A 19,116-nucleotide genomic window follows, 5' to 3' on the forward strand; every position below is an offset into this window, starting at 1 on the left:
GATCTGCATCGAATTGACGAATGGTGCAGGGAATGGCAGTTGAACCTCCAAGTAGACTAGTGTAATGTGCTGCGAATACATAGACAGAAAGGTCCCTTATCATTTAGCTACAATATAACAGGTCAGCAACTGGAAGCAGTTAATACCATAAATTATATGGGAGTACGCATCAGGATTTATTTAAAATGGAATTATCATATAAAGTTGATCGTCGGTAAAGCAGATGCCAGACTGAGATTCATTGGAAGAATGCTAAGGAAATGCAATCCGAAAACAAAGGAAGTAGGTTACAGTACTCTTGTCCGCCTACTGCTTGAATACTGCTCAGCAGTGTGGGATCCGTAACAGATAGGGTTGATAGAAGAGATAGAGAAGATCCAACGGAGAGCAGCGCCCTTCGTTACAGGATCATTTAGTAATCGCGGAAGCGTTACGGAGATGATAGATAAACTCCAGTGGAAGACTCTGCAGGAGAGACGCTCAGTAGCTCCGTACGGGCTTTTGTTGAACTTTCGAGAACATACCTTCACCGAGGAGTCAAGCAGTATATTGCTCCTTCCTACGTATATCTAGGGAAGAGACCATGAGGATGAAATCAGAGAGATTAGAGCCCACACAGAGGCATACCGACAATCCTTCTTTCCACGAACAATACGAGACTGGAATAGTAGGGAGAACCGATAGAGGTATTCAAGTTACCCTCGTCCACACACCGTTGGGTGGCTTGCGGAGTATGGATGTAGATGTAGATGTAGAAGTAATATAATTTAAAAAACAAACACACGTATTTGCACGATGTTTTAGTGAATTTCATTTTATTCCATTACTTACTATTTTTAATCAAATTTGATTATTAAAACAAACATATGTATAACTAGAGACAAGTAAATGAAGAAATGCGTAAAGCACTCCTGAAAATGTATGTCTGTCTTGATTTGCGAAGTCCCTTATACATGCAATCTGGTAAGGTACCCGGAACTGCTTTGCACCTCGACACTTGCAGCTGGAGACACAGAGGCATTTGGCAGTTAATCTGCGTGGCGGTGAGACGTTGCTAATGTAGCAAGAACGAATAGTGTTTGTGCAATTTTTTTTTTAATATCGCAGAGTTTACGCTTCTACCATAAAACTAAGGTTTGAGCGAGAGTCGAACCATCGCCTCATAGGCGTTCGTCTTACGAAGTTCGCACGCTAACAACCTCCCCGACGCCCAAATGGGAGTGTGGGGGCAAAGTGGGCAGGGGTCGCAACCCGAGGCCTGGCCACCATGTCCCACTCCCTCCCTCCAGGAACCAAGGAAAGCGCAGAGGTACAATGAACATCGTTTGTTTATTTAATTTTCTTTTCGTTTTCTTAACTTTTATTTATTTGGTTTTGTCATTAATACCGCCGAGAATATCAAGAAACCAGCGACACGCGAGGAGAAGGGAGCAGCAAGACGTCAGGCTAAGAAGATCAGTCCGATTACCAGTGAATATTTCGGGTCTAAGTGTGCAAGAGGCGGGGAGCAACTCTTCATGACAGGAACACCCCAGCTCGGGGATGGGTTTAGGAAGACACTGCAGTGGAAATTGGAGAAAAGATGTGTGCCTTTTGGATTGCGGACAGCTGCACAGTGGCGTTGGTTAAGGAACTGCCAGAATTCAAGGGCGCATTACTCGCCATCAGCAAACAAGTAGTGCACTGCGTGTCCACAAATCCGTCTCACAGAGTTCGTCTTCGCTTGCGGGAAGTACCTCGCGTCCGGAAAGAGGAGCAGTTGAGTAGGTGTCTGATGAGGAGTCGTACGGGTAATTACGGACAACACCAAGAACCAGACGCCTCTCGCCGATCTGCACACCAGGCGGTGCTCGTCTGTGTCCATAACATCACAGTCGACAAACAACGGGTGTCTGCGCGGTGAATGGTGTGAAGGCGTGATCGCCATAGTTACTTCCCGTTGACAGTAAGGTACCGTGCAGACTGGACGTCAGTGTCAAGGTGAGGAGCGCACACTGGTCGTCAAACGGCCCGCCAGCCGACGTGCGGAAGCCTCCTCTCAATCACATTCGGTAGCCTGTGTTGCTAAAAGAAACCATAGATCACCTCCGTGGATGTTAACTGCGCCGACAGTATCACAGTACGGACCTAGAGCAGTTCAATAAAAAAGTGGCGGAAGCAAAAGAAAGCCGGCGGGACCTCCGAACTTTAGATAGGTGCTGAGAGAGAGTGTGGTGCAAGGGCTTCCAGCAACAGGCTGGTAAGGCACATAGGACTACAGAGCCACAACGTCATGTGAGAGCCAATGAAAAGGGCTACCGCTCTGCCAGGCACACGATACAGACCTAAACCGCCCCTGCACCGCGGAAGGATGAGGATTTCGTATCCCGAATAGCAAGCCCTGGAAAACAAATGAACACAATGATGCCCCTAGCATCCGGCGCGCCACGGATGGCGGAATAGGAAGTGTCTGTGCCACGTGGGGGATACGTGACGCCAAATATACAGTTACGTGCTGTGCGCATTTCAGAAGATCGAGTGCTCTCGTAAATGGTGATCTGAAAGCCCAGCTCGTAGTTCAGAAAGTAGACGTCGGCAGGTGAGGGCAATTTCCCGCCGCAGATCACTTACGAAATCGAGTCCTAAGCAGCGGAGCAGCACTGCCCGCAGGAATAGCCACGGCGCTCGATTTGCGAATCTTAAGTCAGGTACTACAAGCTTCGCCTTCGCCGTAAGTGGGTAACCCATGCCAGTGACCTCAGCACCGCTCCGAAGAACGATGACGAGATCGTCTGCATATGCAGTGCAGCTGAATACACGATCACCGTTGACGGGGACCTCATAACAGCGGTTCCATGGCGAGCACATACAACAGTCCTGAGAGCGGGTAGCCTTGACGCACTGATGGACGTATCGAGACGGGAGGAGTAAGGCGGCCGTTGTAGAGTACACGAGACGTAGCTCCACGAGGGAGACGCATTACGACGTTGACGGTAGTATTAGGGTGGCCCATGTTGTGGAGCAACACTTACAGGAAGTCGTGGTCGACGCGATCGAACGCCTGGCTGAAATCAAGAACTGTCAAAAGTCCACGCATACGACGAGCGTGACCAAGAGCGATTATGTCGCGATAGCGGCAGAGGGCAGTGCGGATGTTATTGGAACGTGCTAAAGAAATGGGGAAACCACGTACCGAGCTGTCCGTTTAAGCCTCGCAGTCAACGGCCAGGTAAACATCTTTGTGTCGCTGTTGAGTAACGTCAAGGGGCGGTAATCGCATATCCGTGAGGTACCACGAGGCTTGTGGATGGGAATGACGAAACCATCGAGGAAACCATCTGGAATCGGCACGAAAGGTGACATAAGGTGCTGACAAATTCCCATCTGCTCTGGCGCCAGGCCGGCCGGAGTGGCCGTGCGGTTCTAGGCGCTACAGTCTGGAGCCGAGCGAACGCTACGGTCGCAGGTTCGAATCCTGCTTCGGGCATGGATGTGTGTGATGTCCTTAGGTTAGTTAGGTTTAATTAGTTGGGCCCCTACCACCACGGCACAGCGCGTCCCCAGCTTGCGGATAGGGGATACGGCCTTCAGATATGAAGGGTAGCTGCGAATACAAAAAATAAGCAGTCGCGGACAGCCGGTGGGGAGCAGGCGATGGCGTGATGAACCATCCCTGTTTCTTCTTCTCCTACTGTCAAATATATTCATCAAGAATCAGCAACATTAATGGGCATGGGTCCCTTTGAAGTAAAATATTCCGGAGGTAAACTAGGTTCCCATTCGGATCTCCGGGCGGAACCTACTTCGAAGAGATCCAGGCCGAAAGGAACTTTCATGTTGGGAACATGGAACGTTAAAAGTTTAACAGGCCCAGGAACATTCCAGACATTATTAGACGAATTAGATAGATACGATATAGACATTACAGCTATTCAAGAAAAATGGCTATGGTTCAAATGGCTCTGAGCACTATGGGACTTAACATCTATGGTCATCAGTCCCCTAGAACTTAGAACAGGATTCGAACCTGCGACCGCAGCGGTCACGCGGTTCCAAACTGAAGCGCCTAGAACCGCACGGCCACACCGGCCGCCTATTCAAGAAACTCGGTGGCAGGGGGAGGGTAGCATAAAAAGGGGTAACTATACATTTTTCTATGGAGGTGCGGAAGCTCACAGTTTCGGAACAGGTTTCGCAGTACAGAGAAAAGTGCTTCACGCAATCAGAGATATAAGGTTCATTAGTGAGTGACTATCAGTTATAGTGTAGTCCGGCAGGTGGAATAGACTAGTAGTAATTAATGTACACGCACCAACTGAGGACACTGAAGAGGTTGTTATAGAGGGAGGAGTTCTCCTCGTCGGATAGAAAATTAATCATGGGTGATTTTAATGCGAAGATAGGGAAGGAGGAAGCATTCCGGCCTACAATTGGGAAAGAAAGTTTGCATAATACTTCGAATGATAATGGCAGACGGGTGGTTAATTTTGCTGTTTCAAAAGACATGATTCAGTACTGCAATCAAAATTGTACAGAATTCTTTTGGAACTTGGAATACTAAAGAAGTATGTTAGACTTACAGAAGCGAGTTTGAAAAACACAAAAGGTAGAGTACGCGTGGGGAAATTGGAGTCAGAAGAACGGACTTAAGCAGGGAGATGCCCTGTCTCCGCTACTTTTTAATTTAGTCCTAGAATATATTGTACGAATGGCAGCAGATAATTCAGAGGGTGTGGAGTTAAATGGGAACATTAAGATATTAGGGTGTGCAGATGATCTAAACATCATTAGCGATAGGAAAGAATCTGTAACAGGAAATGCGAATGCGTTAATCAACGCTAGTGAAGATGTAGGTCTAAGGATAAGTGAAGACAAAACTAAATATCTGGTATCTACTAGAATGCCAACAGCAGTAGATCAGGAAATGTTAAGAGTTGGAGACACGCAGTTTGAAAAAGTGAACACATTTCAGTATCTAGGCGTGGACATCACTTCGAGAAATGAGATTGAATCCGAACTGAAGAAGAGATTACGGGCGGGAAATACGTGCTACTTCTCACTGAATAGATTACTTTCATCACGGATATTGTCTAGGAATTTAAAGATTAGAATATACAAAACTATTACTCTACCAGTTATGCTGTATGGGTGTAACACTTGGTTTCTCACTGTGCAAAATGAAAAGCCGCTTCGAGTATTTGAAAACAAATTTTTGAGGAAAATTTTCGGAGCGAAAAGGGATGACATTAGCGGGGAGTGGCGAAAACTGCATAACGAAGAGGTTCACGAACTCTATTCTAGCCCTGACATAATCAGTATTGTTAAATCACGTAGGCTGCGACGGGCGGGTCACGTAGCTCGACTGGATGAGGGCAGGGCAGCGCGCAGAGTACTGGTAGGGTACCTAGAGGGAAAACGTCCTGTGGGGAGACCGAGGCGTAGGTGGGAGGACAATGTGAAGGCCGGTTTGAGGAGCCTAGGTCTTGATGGTGAATGGAAGGAAATAGCCCACGACAGGGATAGATGGCGAAAATATGTTGCTGCTGTAATGGACTCTCGAGTCCGGTATGACCAGTGAGTAAGTAAGTAAGTAAATAAGTATTTAGTTCTAAGTCCAAGGCGACTGATGACCTCAGAAGTTAAGTCGCATAGTGCTCAGAACCATTTTTCTGGCGCCAGAATGGAACAAAATGTCCGATGAAACAATGGGAGGCCATCAGGGCCATGGGACCTGTTCGTAGAATCCGCCTGGATAGCGTCATGGACGTTAGTAATCAGATCCGTAACCGTATCCACGGGAACCGAACCAAAGGATAGTCTGGGAACTGCCGTAGCGTCGGCAGGGCGGTGGCGTAATGTGCGTGGAGGGTAGACCCGATATCCCGTTGGGTATCAGAGCGCTGCCCATCAGCAGCCGTAAGAACATTAATCAAATCCCTCCGGCGGTGGCGTCGTTCCACTGTGACAGGTTACATACATGAACGCTCTTGCACCAACCCATCGTGCAGGCGCGCCCTTACCATGGCTCCCTCAAGGTGGCGGTGAGAGAGGGACGTGAGCTGTGCATTGGCAGGATTCGCCATCGCCTGGCGCCCTGGTGAATACGGCATCATAGTACATTCCTGGAGAATGGTGAAATGGGAACTCTTGAGTCCGTCGCCGCCACGCCGTAACCTCCCTTCCGTAACCAATCACCGCCTTGCGGAGAGCAGGCTTTGCACAGACCACCCACCATGACAGGGCAGACTCACAGCCATCACGGCGTCGACGACGAGATGCCCAGGTGGTCTCGATCAGCTGCTGGCAGTCGGATGAAGTAAGGTGGATCGTGTTCCGTTTCCACGGTCCACGGCCGCGCCAAGCCTTTTGGCGGCAGAGGTTGAAGGCGCAGATATATGCGTCACGGTCAGAGAACGCAATGGGCGAGACTTCAGCAGCATGCACCCCAGTGACAATATCGCGGGAGATGTAAACACGATCGAGTCGACTGGAAGAATAGCTGTAAACGCTAGTAAACCCCGGACGGCCGCCATGAACATGCTTCCAGGAATCCATTAGGCTGAGGTGCTGGAGAATTGTCGCTAGCGCCGCGCACGGAGAGTGACGTGGTAGTTGGTCTTTGGGTGCCTGAGTGCAGGTGAAACGCCTCCCATGATCAACGCGTCCTACCGACCCAGAAAGAGAGGCGGGACTGTCTCTGAGAAGGAACGTTCACGGCGGCGACCAGAACCATGGCGGGTAGACATTGGTGATCCTGACGCCACTAAACGTGAAAGCCATACCTCTGGCACCAGAGAGATAGGCAACTGCAACAGCATGGATGCCGTCACGTAAGAGGATCGCAGCCCCACTACCAGTAGGGGAAGCAATGAGAGACCTGTGCTGTGAAACCATGGGGAGCACAGAAAGTTGCATCGTGCACCTCCTGAAGGAGAGCTACGTCAACGTCCGCGGCATACAGCATGTCATGGCAACTTGTGGCGTACGCGAATAGTGTAGATACTGACCGTGGGTACGCGATAAGTCTGGTAAGTTGCCATCGCCAGGAGGACAAGCGATTCAAACAAGGGGGAAGCTCAGGGAACTCCCTGTTAGTGCCCCACGGAAGGGCACATCACTGTGGCAGGGAGGGAGCCGACCCCACCGAGAGGGGTCCATCGTACTGTTCGTCTCCAGGATGTTCATCATCAGCATGGACGTTGCCCGCCCAGGAGACAGACGTGTCACTGGGCCGGGCCAGAGGTGAACCCACAGGACGCGTCAGATGCAGAAGGACGCAACCGCATCAGGTACAGGCGGGGCGAGGTCAGTGTCCGGAGGTTGGTGCTGGCTTGTGGTGGAGGCTGGGGAGGACGTCGCGTCGTCAGGTGGCGCGGCGCCAGAGGACAGCGCACCGTCAGTAGCATGGTTGTCATCCTGTGCACACATCCGATGGACGCAGTCATCAGAAGGGGTACGGCGTTGTCGTTTCCGTTGCTTCCTAACGTGCTGTTCCGTGTCGAATGGCGGGCGGCTATCGTCCGACATGTGGCCAGACGGCGGAAAGGCAGAGGCAGGTGGAGCTCAATGGTCAACAATCACGGGGTCTCGACAGACAGCTTGTGCCTGCTGACGGCCGTCGTTCGTTTGTACTGTCTCCGGCAGGGGTGTAGGACAGATGGGCGAAACGGCCATCGCGTCGTCGAGAGGAGCCGACAGCCGTACCGATTGGTTCAAATGGCTCTGAGCACTATGGGACTCAACATCTTAGGTCATAAGTCCCCTAGAACTTAGAACTACTTAAACATAACTAAGGACATCACACACACACACATGCCCGAGGCAGGATTCGAACCTGCGACCGTAGCAGTCCCGCGGTTCCGGACTGCAGCGACAGAACCGCTAGACCACCGCGGCCGGCAGTCGTACCGATTGATTCAGAGGGGGCGTAGCAGGCAGCAGCGCCGCAGACGCGCAAGACAGAGGTAACACAGTGGGCGCCGCAGGGGGGCTGAGCCACTCTGCGTCGGACTGCACTTTTCAGCCACGTGCGTCACGACGTCATCGCAAGGTTTGAAAGCGGCCACCTCAGCGCCCAACGGTACTTCAAACGGGAGTTCAAAACCCCGCAACTTTCGGAGGCGTGATCAGCCACTACAGTCCCTATATGTCCGTCACAGTATCGAAACTTGAGATCGTTAGCGAGACGCCGCAAAACGTTGGCGCACAGCTCGTCATTCACGAGCTTTATGTACACAGTGGGGCTAACGATTGAAAATGTATTGCGAGGATTTTTGTGGCGGGAGACGCATTTCATCCCGTATAAAAGATTCAACTTCATACGCCCTCGTTCGTCGGTGATCTAATGGAAACGTTAATTTAATTGTGGCGTGGCGGTAAGAAAATTACACTCCTGGACATTGAAATAAGAACACTGTGAATTCATTGTCCCAGGAAGGGGAAACTTTATTGACACATTCCTGGGGTCAGATACATCACATGATCACACTGACAGAACCACAGGCACATAGACACAGGCAACAGAGCATGCACAATGTCGGCACTAGTACAGTGTATATCCACCTTTCGCAGCAATGCAGGCTGCTATTCTCCCATGGAGACGATCGTAGAGATGCTGGATGTAGTCCTGTGGAACGGCTTGCCATGCCATTTCCACCTGGCGCCTCAGTTGGACCAGCGTTCGTGCTGGACGTGCAGACCGCGTGAGACGACGCTTCATCCAGTCCCAAACATGCTCAATGGGGGACAGATCTGGAGATCTTGCTGGCCAGGGTAGTTGACTTACACCTTCTAGAGCACGTTGGGTGGCACGGGATACATGCGGACGTGCATTGTCCTGTTGGAACAGCAAGTTCCCTTGCCGGTCTAGGAATGGTAGAACGATGGGTTCGATGACGGTTTGGATGTACCGTGCACTATTCAGTGTCCCCTCGACGATCACCAGTGGTGTACGGCCAGTGTAGGAGATCGCTCCCCACACCATGATGCCGGGTGTTGGCCCTGTGTGCCTCGGTCGTATGCAGTCCTGATTGTGGCGCTCACCTGCACGGCGCCAAACACGCATACGACCATCATTGGCACCACTGGAGGCGGGCTGCACGATGTTGGGGCGTGAGCGGAAGACGGCCTAACGGTGTGCGGGACCGTAGCCCAGCTTCATGGAGACGGTTGCGAATGGTCCTCGCCGATACCCCAGGAGCAAGTGTCCCTAATTTGCTGGGAAGTGGCGGTGCGGTCCCCTACGGCACTGCGTAGGATCCTACGGTCTTGGCGTGCATCCGTGCGTCGCTGCGGTCCGGTCCCAGGTCGACGGGCACGTGCACCTTCCGCCGACCACTGGCGACAACATCGATGTACTGTGGAGACCTCACGCCCCACGTGTTGAGCAATTCGGCGGTACGTCCACCCGGCCTCCCGCATGCCCACTATACGCCCTCGCTCAAAGACCGTCAACTGCACATACGGTTCACGTCCACGCTGTCGCGGCATGCTACCAGTGTTAAAGACTGCGATGGAGCTCCGTATGCCACGGCAAACTGGCTGACACTGACGGCGGCGGTGCACAAATGCTGCGCAGCTAGCGCCATTCGACGGCCAACACCGCGGTTCCTGGTGTGTCCGCTGTGCCGTGCGTGTGATCATTGCTTGTACAGCCCTCTCGCAGTGTCCGGAGCAAGTATGGTGGGTCTGACACACCGGTGTCAATGTGTTCTTTTTTCCATTTTCAGGAGTGTATGATGATGATGATGATGATGATGATGATGATGATTGGGTTTCGGGGCTATCAACTGCGCGGTTATCAGCGCTCGTACAAATTCCCAACCTTCGCTTAGTCCAAACTCGCCACATTCATGAATGATGATGAAATGATGAAGACAACACAAACATCAGTCATCTCGAGGCAGAGAAAAATCCCTAACCCCGCCGGGAATCGAACCCGGGTAAGAAAACGTCATTGTGGGCAATGAAGTCGGTCTCTGAGACAGGCCGGTACACAGAAGTAAACAAACGCGCGCCCGCTCGCAAGCAGCACACCAGGCGAGACGCAAACAAGGCGTGCGCCCCTCACCCACAGCCAAAGGCCGACAGAACAATTTGACCAGCACGAACTCTAACGTCTCGCAATTACACACAGATACATAACTTACATAACAGACGCGTAGAACTTCTCTAGCGGTTTTCTCGGTGTAGCGAGAGCAGTGCGCCTCATTAGTTGCACGTTATATTGTTTTAATGGCCAACTAAATGTGTACAAAGTCTGAAATAAATCCGTGATTCCAGCGTCGTGGCCCTCCTTGTCAGTGAAATTGGGTCTGCTCGCATGAAAGTTGGACAGCAAATGCTGGGGACGTATAATCTGTCTGTAAACCGAAAAGCGAACGGCGCTCTTCGCAAAGTGAGTTCCATTTCTCGCAAGAACGCTGCTGCTGGCGCCTTACAGGATGACTAAGTATCAGTTTCCCCTCTAGCAGTGTAGAATAGTGTGTGGATATTACGTAGAAAGTGTCCATATGCGTTCCTTGCGTTAGTATCATTAGCAGCTGATATCTGTATACCATGCAGTATCAACACACTTTGTCGAAAATAAACACCTCCGGTCATATCTGAACACTGCGTCGCCAGCGATTCATAAGGCGCTCTGGTAGTGGTAAGTGGCAAGTTCCTATGTGACCCAACTGCTGAGGTCATCGGTCCCTAGGCTTACACAGTACTTAATCTGCCTTAAACTAAATTACGCTAACGACAACACACACACCTATGCCCGAGGGAGGAGTCGAATCTCCAACGGAGGGAGCCGCGCGAACCGTGACAAGGCGGCTTGACTGCGGGGCTACTGCGCGACTAAGGCGCGACTAAGGGGCAGGGCCGGTATCACCTCGCGAAACACTATGTAGTTGCTTCTCGTGACCCCTGTGGTTGCTTCTTGTAACGTAGGGAGTAGATGGAACGGAGAATCTTCTCTCTCTTCAGTTTGCAGACATATGGAGGAGGGATGTGCATGACCGCGATCCGGAGATGTACGCTCACTCGCGTTGCTATCCTCTACTCGTTCCCCTCCCCAAACTATTACGGGTCTACTGAATTACATGTGGTTCACTCATTTAATATTTGTTCTTAATTCACTTCGTTTAACAATAAACAGTACTTTTATGCGATTAAAATACTGTTTTTAATTATTTCAGATTTTTTTCATCTCCTACACGCGGAAACTATTAGTCCTAGAGAAGGAAAGAAGAGGAAGCTCTTTTGTCATAAGTTTCATGTAGTTTAATGTTGAACTGGAAACATTTAAGCTAGAATCCACGATTTTCGAGTTATTGAAGTAGCGATTAAAAACCCCAACGCCCCCACACTTACATCCCAGGTGGGGATTTTTGGCATGTTGTTCATGACACTCATTCCTAACGCTGTATAAAAATTTGCAACTACAAGAATTTTTCGCCCAGTTTCTCTTCGTCGACTGACTAGTGCGTTGGTGGCAGCATAGTAGTCGCACAATTTTCTTCTGTTAGAGCTTCTCAAAATTTTGAGAGAACTACATCGTCTTTCTTCCAGAGATACCTACACGGGTTGTGTTGTGTACGACTTCATACATAACAGTAAGGAGAGGTCGGCTACAGAGTGGTGTGGCAATAAGATCATACCAAAGCTGGACAGGCGCATAAGAGTCCAGTGAACTAGTTATCACAATGAAGGGAAAATGTAGTTAACTTGTATTTCACAAAGTAAACGAAGACTCAATACAAACAGGGAACAGTCTTGCTGTACTAATCACGAACTGTGGTGTTGGAGCCACCAGTAGACTGCAGGCATCTTCATAGCGTCCTGTGCTGAAGCGGTTCCGAGCGCGAGCAGGGTGAGCAGCTGCCGACTGCCGGCCTGTACTTTGTCGCAAGAGGGCGCTCGTGGTACGGAGCCAGTGCAGGTGTGGTCGAGTGGGGGAGCTTTATTGGGTCCACTCAATCCAGCATGACCGCTATCAGCGTTGGATGGAAACTTGCAATTCCGTTGCCAACTTAACGCCTATGGGGTTGTGTCGATATGTGTTCCTCAAACATCTCTGCTACACTTCCATATCGGCTGTTATCTGTTACGGTCCAATCAGTGTCTATCTGAATTCTTTCGATGGATGCTGTCGTGCCTACTTGATGAGGAACAGTACTCTAGAACTGGTCACTGTATACGGTTTCCTGTACACATCCACCACATTTTTCACAACCTGTTCCACAAATCCATGTCTTCCATCTGTCTTTCATAACACTGATTTTTGGTGCTATCCCATACCACGTTTCTTTGTAGTATAACTGCTACATACTTATCCAATGTGATCTGCTTGAAATGTTAACCTCTAACCTTATAATAAGGTACTACTTGGTTTTTCCTCTTTGTTACAAGCATTATCTTACTTTCTACAGGTGTCTGCGTACAATTGTGTGCATTTTTCTATTTTTGTCACTTTTTTTATAGGAAGCAACTAGGTGCACCAACTGCAGCAGTAATCACCACTATGGCCACCGTCGCTGGGGCCAGTATATAAACCAGCTGTCTTGATGGGTGACAACGCTTATCGTATGATATTGCAGTCTGCAGTCCCTGTGTTGTTCAGAATTGCGATGCATGCATTCGTCGACAGTGGGCAAGTGACATTCATTTAAAAGTCTCGCCCGAATCTGATTATACATAATGAATGTACGAGTGCAGGCTGTAAACACATCATTGATGACAAACGGAAGTAAGGGTCTGGCAGTGGACCGTGTTCGTATAGCCTAGCGGTCTCAACACTTGTGGGGTTGCGGGCGTGGAAGACTTCTGCTTTGTTTGTGGTCCGGCAGTAGACGTCTGGGGCTTGGTCCAGCGACTTCTGGCCTTCCTCACACGTTCTACTTGTGACCCAACAGCAACCCACAAGATGTTGGTCCCAGACAAAGACTCACTCTGTGAACTGATTCCGCGGCCTTGCAGTTCGATTTTATTTATTTATTTTTTTTTCCACCGTATTCTTGAATTTTGGACTTACGAGAACGAATGACATTGCGCCATTGTCAGTAATCCGAAATACTTTTCCAGCGTCCTTTGGAGTGCTTTCCACGATACGCCACTTAGTTGAAGTGTCCCCAGAATGAGCTGATGTACTGCTTTTGATATTACACTCCCCGCCGGTATTCCCATTTTCGAGAAGCTGTGCTTGGACATTTCCACGGCTACGGTCACCTTTCAAGGACTTCATCCCCACAGGTTACCTGACTTCTTCTCTGTTCCATACATTTCCACCCACTCCCCCTTCTCCTTTCAATCTTTGTTACTTTAGAACTATTGGGGTAGGCGAAACTTTTTTTAGGTTCCTTTATAATCAGGAATGTGAGGGAGCGAAAAAAGGTAAAAGAGGGAGAGGTTTTGTTTCCTGTTTTGGTTGCAGGAGATCTATGGTTCAAATCCTTGCCAATAATAAAAAAAGGAAAAACTGTAAGGCGAGCTCTCTCAGTTAGCGGGAAATGAGGTTTCGGCTCCCAGTCCGGCACAAATTTTCACTGTCGTCATTCCACCTTACAGTTGATGGTTGTCGAAATTAGCAATGCGAACACTTTTCATGTAATGTTTATCTTATTTTCATCTATCTTCCGTTATGTAATATCTCTATCACCAAATCCGTAAAAAAAAGACATTAACGCGCTGGCAGACCAATAGGCAATAGAAGCTCAAGCTATAACGCTTCGTATACAGACTCTAATATCAACAGAAATTAACGCGCTACACTGTTCTCAGAGAAAGTATTAGTTCCCTGCTGATAGAACTATGAATTAACACAAGATTAGCAGTTTGCCGCTAGGTGGCAGGCTAGATGCCGAACAGTTCATTTATTGACCCATTGAGAACGTAATTCGCTTCTTTGTTTTTCTTATAAGCCGACGTCATCCACCGGCACAAGTTACTGCATTGCATGTTCCTCACACAGTTAAATCAACCGAGCTCTTATATAAACACAGACCAATTGATACAAGGGGAGTAACCCAGTTGTAATGGGCAAATCCGAATAAGAATTATTTTAAAAAGAGTATTCCATCCGTGAAGATAATTTTCTGTGACGCTCTCTATTTCTGTACAAACGATACATGAATGTTGATAAATCTACGGACGACAGAAGCAACAGTCACTGAAGAAACTATACAGAACTATAAGAATCAGAATCACTGTAAGTGAGGGATTGCTTGCACGAACGCTAAACAATTGCTTGACATAATATACTATTTCAATACATTCAGTACTTATACACACGTCTTCTCAAAAGTAGTTCCTATGTTGTGCTACGTCCTTCATTTAGGAGTCTGTGAGGTGCAAATGTGAAGTTTCATTGAAGTGGTTCAAACATAGAGGAATGAAAACAGTTCATCACAAAGGTATGGGTAATGTGCGGTCTCTACGGAGTTTGGTGCTTGCCTAAATATATTAAAAGATCAGTGAAAATTATGTACATGTGCACATACTGTTCCATTCCGTAGCGTTGCTTCCGTTCTCAGCGTTGTGCTTGGTAATGTGTAATGTAATATCTAATCTTACTGTTACATATATCTCTTCTCTACGTATAAACATTTTTGCTTCTTCCCACAGACGTGATGACAGAGGTATCCCGAAACGCAGTGTAAGCATGAAGTGTAGTCAAGGTCACTGGAGATCAAGGAAACTGACTTACTGAATGCCCAGATAAAATGGTCATAGACTTCTTGACTGACTCTGTTTCACAAGTGCTGAACAGCCTTCTGATTTCTTCACCGATCTTCCATCTCTATCCAACTACACCACAACAAGCCACGAGGACTCCTTTGTTTGGCTGAGAGACCATGCAGACGATGCAGAGCAGCACACAAAACGGGAAGCAGCATGTGGGAGACGAGGAAAAGCTAGTCTCAGTCTACTTCATGCTGACGCATTTGCGAAAAATGATAACATCGCTATCACAGCTCGGGAGCCGATTGCAAGTCACCCTGAAAGACGGCTCAGAGCGCGGCCGTGGAATAGTTGAGATAAATGGCACGAGCCCTCTTGTGAAATAACCTCAAACGCTCTCAGGACTTCTCAATGGACCGGAGCAGCCGCAGAGAGCGTGCGACGCTGGAGGGGACACGAGTGTGGACGATGCCGAGGAATAACCGACAAGACCCACTCCTGCCCACTCGTATTACTCGAGGACGTGTTACTTGTCACGTCCGCCTCTTACGTGAATCTGTGTATCCCGCAACGCACAACAAGCTGGCCCGCAATAAATATAACTGATCCAGGTGAATTTTTCAAGTTTATCGAGATCGAGCTATTTCATCCGGTTGCAACGATTTCTAGCTTCACTGTATGAGTCATCCCGGTGTAAATTGTTGTTTTCTGTTTCTTCATATCGGAAGGTGTATATAACCTATCCTGTTTCTTCCTACACATGGGAAATCAAAGTGGAAAGTCTTACACGGAAAAAAATGATTAACGATCGCCGCACGCCACGTATAAGTGACTGGTACTTGGTTTCGCAATTCCCTCCCGCATTCCCTTGACGTGTCACAGATCGTTAGAGACGTAGTACTAGAGTTACGCCGTCTCCTGTTTTTTTCAGTTTACATCTGCGCAAGGCAAACTTCGATCGTGAATTTACTTCCCATTTAATTACATTCCATTACGTTGATGTTTAAAATAAAGCATTCCAACGTATATTTACGATTACTAGATAAACGTATTTAAGATGTTCAAGATAATTTGCACATCGTTCTTCACAAATATTACGAACTATGTACACAGCCTGACTCTTCTCTGTTACAGCAGCTGTAAAAAATTCTTTAGTCTGCTACTGTTTGGAATCTTTCTATCATAACTGGAGGGTACCTGCACCAACGTGGACAACAATATTGTACGTGTGGTACAATCGTCATACAGTCAGACGATACTCACTTTGGAACCGGAATCATATGTCCATTACTAGATCCGGGCGTCTGCAAGAATTAACGTTTCATTCTGAAAACACGTTAATGAAGCGGAAATATTCATAAATAATTAAGTCGCAGGGCCTTCCAGAAATCTCAATGTTGAAGAGTTACAGGTAACAGGAATAGAGTTACTGAGCCACACGTTGCCAATCAGCACCTACAATCCGTCTTTCACGGCACGGCAGAGGACTCACTGACCGTAGCCCGACTGACCCTTCTTGCAGATTCTTGGATTCTCGGATGTGGACCTACTCAGTAATGCTTCCTATCACAGGGATGGAGGAGCCTCCTGTTCTGGTCGTATTGTTACAGTCACTGGGATGTTCAAATGGAGTTGATTCTACATTTACATCGACATAAATACTCAGAAAAACACTGTGCAATGCATGCGTACTTCACATTGCACCACATGTTACAGTTTCTTCCAGTCCCAGTCACGTATGGAGCGTGACTGTCCCAATGCCTTTCTGAGAGCTGTAATTAGTTTAATCGTCCTCGAAGATAGCGATGCGTAGGAGGATGGAGAATATCTCTAGGTTCCTCGCTTAATACTACTACGTAAAACTTTGTAATTAGGTTTCCCAGCGATAAATGGCGTCTCGCTTCAGACATCTGCAAATTATAAACTTGAAAGCATGTCCTCTACTGCTATTTTCGCGCCCTAAACATGTATGGCTAAAAAATAACTGGCAGTTGACATTCCAACTTAGGCCTAAATAATTGAAACTGTACTGGACAAGTAGAAAATACTTGTTGGCTTAAGTACTTGGCAAACACACAAGCATTGTGCGGATTTAGGCCTACTCATGGTGGAACAATCACAAATTAAATAATGAATTGTTAAAACAATTACTGAGTAACAAAGCATCTTTAATCTGATGTTGTGTACTGTCATCACCTAACATTTTTTGGTAATGTCGCACAACTGATTTGGAAGGGAGCAATGATAGTGTACCACTAGAAATTAGACTCGGTGACACTGATTTGCTGTTGCTGATTTCTATTAGAAATGATTTGGCCTAGTCGAGGTTAAGTACAAAAGGAACTGCTGAAACACTAACCAATCAAAAATATGCTGCCAATGCCATCCAAAACAATTGTCAATTGGAACACGTAATAAAATAGCCCAACACTTTATTATAAATGGAGGAAGATGGTGTTTTTATCACCAACAGCAACTCGATTTGAGAAAGGAATGAAGAAGTTGTTTTATTACAATGTATCAGGTAAACTTAAGAATATCTTTTTTGTTTATTCAAACAACCAACTCGACCAAAGATGGGGACAGAGATGTAACATGTCCAAAGACGTTACCTGAGTCGATAGCGCTAAAATAAAAGTCTTTGATAAAATTTATTAACCATTTATGGGGTACAGCCGCACGTGCGAGCGCACACGCACACACACACACACACACACACACACACACACACACACACACACACACACACAAACAAACAAACAAACGAACACTTGTAGGTTGCTTATTGTAAACATAACTATCGAATTTGGCGGAAAAAAACATTGTATTATGTCTAGAGATATGTAAAATTCCGATTTCTCTGTATAGGTTATTAAAATACACACAGTTCACTTATTGACAGTACCTAAATAATTTATAGATTAGTAGATGACTAAAGATCGATGTTCGTACCATGCAATAAATTCATGCAAATACATAATAATTATATTCAAAACAAGCACATGAGCACTACTGGCGATCTAACTTACAGTGTAAAGTGAACTGGGAATTGTCAAAGTAAACAGTAACAACATCGCAAACACCAGATTACTATACATCTTGGAATGTGTTTAGCATAGCAATAAGATCAAAATGCCTATCACCAGTACAGTAAAAAACTCAATCACCTTGTGCTGTTAGACAGTGGAAACTTGGAGGGAAAACTGTATTCCCTCTGTAATAGACAATAATGCTGTTTTCCCATTAAAGTAAGAATTACAGCCCTTCATTCCCTATGTAGCATATAATGTTGTTGTCTCATCAAAGCAAGCATAACAGAGACAGAGAGAGAGAGGGGGGGGGGGGGGAGCAGAGAGCGAGAGAGATAGAATTTACGAGAGAGAGAGAAAGGCAGAGAGAAATAGAATTTACTTTTATGCATAAATCAGAGAGATTATTATGAAGCTGATGTGGAAATACTGTACGTTATGTGCACACATGTGAGATATTTGATATTAGGCAGAGAGAATGATTTTCAGTGGAGAATAATAGTAAGAAATGAGTGATGGTCAAGGGAGAATTATGGTCAGTACAGAATTGTGATCAGTGGAGAAATGTGGTCAATGGAAAATAAATATCTTTGGAAAATTATGGTCAGTAGTGAATGAATGACTGTCAGTGGAGACTTGGTGGGAAAGCTGTATTCTCTCTGTAATAGACAATAATACTGTTTCTCCATTAAAGTAAGAATTACAGCCTTTCATTCGCTCTGCAGCATATATTATAATGGTTATTGAATAATTACAATCAGTGGAGAATGAGGGTCAAAGGCCAATTATGGTCAGCGAATAAGTATGGCCAATGGAGAATTATGGTCAACAGAGAATGATGGTCAGTGGAGAATGATGGTTAGTGGCAGATTTTAATCAGCGAATAAGTATGGTCAGTAGAGATGTATGGCCAGTGGAGAATAATGGTCAGTAGAGAATGATAAAGTCATACAATGTTCAGTGGAAAAGCACAGTCAGTGGTAAATTACAGTCAATTGAGAATGACAGATAGTCGAGCATTGTGGTCAACAGAGAACAATGGCCAGTGGAAACTGATGATGAAACAAGAATGGTGGTTAGAGGGTAATGGTGGTAAGAGGAGAATGGTGATCAGTGGAGAAAGATAATAACACAACAACAAAGGTCAGATGAGAATGATGGTCAGTGGGGAATGATCAATTCACAGGGTGACGAATATTCCCCTGGGTGGAAAAATGGAATCTGTCACCATTTGAAAATATCAAATTCACCATTTAAAATGCCAAATGGATCCCTGTTTAAAGAAACGGAATGGTCACGATTTACAGAACATGGGTCATGTTTAAAGAAATGGAAGAGGTTACGATTTAGAAATATGGAATACATCACAACTCAAGGAAACAGAAAGGTCACTCTTTAAGGCAATAGAATGCGTCGCTGTTCAAAAAACGAAATAGATTACTTT

The sequence above is a fragment of the Schistocerca nitens genome, unplaced genomic scaffold, assembly GCF_023898315.1.
Source record: "Schistocerca nitens isolate TAMUIC-IGC-003100 unplaced genomic scaffold, iqSchNite1.1 HiC_scaffold_363, whole genome shotgun sequence".
Taxonomy (NCBI): Eukaryota; Metazoa; Arthropoda; class Insecta; order Orthoptera; family Acrididae; genus Schistocerca; species Schistocerca nitens.